The sequence below is a fragment of the Boleophthalmus pectinirostris genome, unplaced genomic scaffold (genome assembly GCF_026225935.1).
Source record: "Boleophthalmus pectinirostris isolate CB_2022bp ecotype Guang Dong unplaced genomic scaffold, ASM2622593v1 HiC_scaffold_9, whole genome shotgun sequence".
Lineage (NCBI taxonomy): Eukaryota > Metazoa > Chordata > Actinopteri > Gobiiformes > Gobiidae > Boleophthalmus > Boleophthalmus pectinirostris.
In genome coordinates this window covers 3,880,144-3,884,655 of record NW_026571541.1, presented here as the reverse complement: position 1 = coordinate 3,884,655, position 4,512 = coordinate 3,880,144, and the positions used below count along the sequence as shown (strand labels likewise).

Genomic DNA, 4,512 nt, shown 5'->3' with positions numbered 1-4,512 from the left:
GCTGCATCCGAAAATGGGCAAAAATACAGTTGTGGACAAAATAGTTGGTACCCCTCTGGCAATGAAAGAAACAATAACAATCACTGAAATAACTTGAAACTGATAAAAGCAATAATAAATAAAAAATTACTGAAAATTGCCCAATGAAAATCAAACATTGTTTTTCACATGTGGTTAAACAGAATTATTAAAAAAAACAAAATAATGAAACTGGCCTGGACAAAAATGATGATACCCTTAACTTAATATTTTGTTGCACAACCTTCTGAGGCAAACTCTGCAATCAACTGACAATGACACTTCTGCACTGTCAACAGGTATTTGACCCACTTCTCATGAGCAAACTGTTCTAGTTGGCTCAGGTTTGAAGTTTGTCTTCTCCAGACGCATGTTTCAGATCCTTTCACACATGTTCAGTAGGATTGAGATTTGGACTATGATCGCTGTTTTAGGTAGATCCAGATTCTTCTGACTAACGGAAAACGGACAACAAGTGCACCATCTCCACTACAGCATGAGTTTTATGAGAAGTATTTACACCTTTCAGTGTTTTCATCACAAAAGAAGCAATGTAAATAAAGTGACATGAGGGAAAATAGTGTTAAATAAAAAGCTGCTGCACATGACCAGCACACGTACGACCCGCACACGTACGACCCGCATGCATATGACCTACATATGACCTGCACGCATACGACCTACATACGACCTGCACAAGTATGACCTGCACACATATGATCTGCACGCGTATGACCCGTACACGTACGACCCGCAGGCATACGACCTGCACATGTATGATCTCTGAAAAGTTAAACATGAGCCATCTCCAACATGATATACACACAGAACAGACTCATCATCAGCAGCACATTAACACTCATATTCCACTGAGTCGTGTCCTTTAGTCCGACAGAAGCTGAACCACAACAGAGCACAATTAAAGGGCTGCTTTTTTTTAGGCTTATATTTTATGTAAATGAGCCATGTGGTTTTAAGTTTGTTTCTGTATAATGTAAACAAATGTGCACAAAGCTTCATTATAATCTCATGGTTGTTTATATATTTAATAAACCAGGAAAAATAAAATTTTTGTGCTCGCATTTGTAATGTAATGCATTTGTAATTTGTTATGTCAAGAAACCAGAATAGTACATTTGATCATGTCACAGGGATGAGTGTCCCAGTTTCTCGGCACAAGTGAACAGCATGTCCCGAACACTCATGTGCGTGTAAACACTCATTCATTATATTACGTCACACTACTTAAAATACACCACCTTAACCAGTAATTCTAATCTTAAGAAAATGTCTTCAAGTTTTGGTTTTAATTACAGGTTAAACTTTTAATATGGCACATTTAAACTGGTTTAACCTGGTGGAGCTTTTCTTCTTCCTGCAGTACCACATTTAAACACTAGGAGGAGGTATTGCGTCGATAGTGACAGTGATAGTGATAGTACAGTTTTTAAATTCATCACTGGAAATTGCAGCCTTATGATTCTAGAGAATCATAAGGCTGCAATTTTAGAGAATGCTAATTAATATTTCACAGTAAACTTGACGGAGTTGAAGGGAATTTTTATATTGGCTGGAATTTTTTCAGGAAATTTACCGAAGTTGTTTATGCAAAAATCTGAGGAGTTCCCGTGTGTCATGTGCTGCAAATTCCAATTGAGATGTTTCTTTTATGCAATCAGTGCATCATCGAGTCTGTATGTAAATAAACAAGAGTCTAAACCAGGTCTAAACCAGGTCTAAACCAAGACTAAACCAAGACTAAACCAAGATTAAACCAGGAATAAACTATGTCTAAACCAGGACTAAACCAGTGCTAAAATAGGTCTAAACCGGATCTAAACCTAAACTAGGTCTAAACTAGGACTAAATCAGGTCTAAACCAAATCTAATAATAACAATAATAACAATAATAACAAGAAAAGCAGTCAGAGAGCGCAGACCTCCGCCAAGGACTACCAACATTTTTTATATAAATTGCGATAAAATCAGTCTTCTGGATCAGATCCGGATCAGCCTTTGGAATATGAAAGAGGATCCCATTGTCCATCCCTGAGTCAAATTTCATGGGGTTTGGTCAATAATTAACAGAGATATTGAGAAACAAATTTTTTGGCCCCATTTACCACAATGTTAACTAAAATTTCAAAGTGATCCAGAATCCAGGATTTCTTCTGGATCACCACCAAAATGAAATCTTCCTTTTCACATTTCCAACAAATCCTGAAAATGTGATCAAAATCGGTCCATAACTTTTTGAGTTATGTTGCTAACAGACAAACAAACAAACAGACAAACAAACAAACAAACATAACCTCCTTGGCGGAGGTAATAATAATGCATCAGTTTTATATAGCACTTTTATGGATACTCAAATACTAAAATATATATCACTCCATATCCAGTGGTGGTAAGCTACTATTATTGTAGCCACAGCTGCCCTGGGGCAGAATGATGGAAGAGGCTACCAATCTGTGCCATTGGCCCCTCTGACCACTACCATCACTCACACACACACCACTTTCATACTAGACAATGAGGGTCTTGCCTAAGGACACAATGACAGTTTTTACGACTGGTGCCCTCCTGTGGCTCCTGATTTTCCCAGTGGTCTCCCATCCAAGTACCAACCAGGCCCGGCCTTGCTTAGCCTCTGAGATCTGACGGGATCAGGCTTTGACCAGGTCTAAACCAGAACTAAACCAGGACTAGAAAAGGACTAAAGCAGAACTCAGTTATAAACCAATAATTTTGCTCTGTGGTTTGACTAACTCTGAGTCTAAACCAGCAACAAATTAAACCAGGTTTAAACCATCTACCATATTTCTACTGGACGAACAGGTCTGCCATGGATTTAGACTTGGTTTAGTCCTGGTTTGAATCCCGATAACGTGTTGTGATCCTGATATAGTCCTGGTTTAGTCCTGATGCAGTTCAGACTTTAGTCCCGGGTCCAACTGTACTGACATGTGATTCTGTGAGTGAAGTGTAGTTTCAGTCAGTGTTAAACTGTTATGTGTGTTTCATTTCAAATAAACTGGACTGTTGATATGACTTTGAAGTCTTTGTTTCTGTGAAATCCACACAATGTTCAGCTGAAACGAAAGAGCAGGTGAGTGAGGGCGGGGCCCAACTAAACAACCACACAACTACACAACAAATCACCACATTGACATTAAACCTCAAAATCTACACGAAATACTTTGACTTTTTACTCTTCAAGTAAATTTTAATACTTTTTTATGTAACTACATTTTTTCATGTAATACTTTTACTTAATTTTTTTTTGCTTCAGTATCTGCTCTGGTATTTAAATTTTATGTCCACCACAGTTGTCACGTGAACTAATGTGTGGCATTTCCCTTGTGAATCAGATACCAAGAGGTCAGTGGGTTCGTTCAGTTTACATAATTAATCATTAGTCCACTCATTTTACTTTCACTTTCACTTTCACGTATTGACTGTTTGGTCAATGTAAACTTTTACACGATTCAGTCTGACGGTCACAAAAGAAACGTCTTCACAATGTAGTTAAAATCAAACTATAAAAGTGACTGGACGAGCAGGTGGGGACAGACGCAAAAGTGTGTGGTGTCTGTACTCAAATGCGCACACACACACACACACACGAACGTACAAAAGCACACAAACACACTATTTTCAGATCTCTGTTCTGTTTCTTTGTCACAAACAGACCTGGAGTTGTGTTTTGTTTCATTCACATGTTAAACACACAAACTCTGCTGAGTTCTTGTCTCAGATTGTTCCACCTTGTGATGTCATGTGGTGATACAGGAAGAGCTCCACTGTGTTTTTAAACTCCATACACGTTCAGTAGAATCATTGGGATCATTTCAGCCCTAGAATTCAACAATCTCTACTGAACTAAACGTCGAAAGTAGCTGTTAAGTTAAACATTTAAACTCGCTTCATGACATCACAAGGTGTAACAAAGCATTTTATAAGGTTAATTTGATCTTCTGATATTTTATGTTTTTAGGTTCTTTTTCAGACCAAGAGTTTGTTTTCATACCTGACCGTTCGTTCTGCTCCTCACAGTGGTCACGTGATGTTGCTGTGACGAACTCAGGCAATTACTCGTTAATTATAAAATCGAACCGGAGCATAAATTTCATGTCATATTCGAAATACCCTGCACGTCCTGGAATAAAACATGCTTCGGGGAAACGGGTGTTCAGTCCACGAAAAAAGGAACATAGGACAGAATGTGAGAAGGAAACAGCGAAGGCGTGAACATGAGAAACAAAACACAAAGCAGAACAGGAACAACTCAAATCGACTGTGGCGCTGTAAAAAAGAGAAACATGTTATGGACTGAGATGAGTAAACATGACTGGGACAGAAGAAAATAAACTGTGTATCATTCGCTCATTTGTTTTTCAAAATAAAACGAAAAAACAACTATTTTCTTCATTATTTGTCTCCAAATCCAAGATGGGAAACAAATCATTATCCGTTCTTTCGTTTCACGTTTCT

At 38.1% G+C, this 4,512-nt stretch overlaps 1 protein-coding gene across 2 annotated transcripts in view; it reads right to left on the bottom strand.

Annotated features, from left to right (window-relative positions):
• LOC110156297 (calcineurin B homologous protein 1-like) overlaps positions 1 to 4,295 on the bottom strand; it is a 13,086-nt gene extending 8,791 nt beyond the window's left edge. The window contains exon 1 of one of the 2 annotated variants that reach the window (XM_055147982.1): positions 4,049 to 4,295. The gene's annotated coding sequence lies outside the window, so the exon portion shown is untranslated. The remainder of the gene's footprint in view (positions 1 to 4,048) is intronic. The other variant, XM_020920499.2, reaches the window with a different exon arrangement.
• Between the last annotated feature and the right edge of the window lie 217 nt (positions 4,296 to 4,512).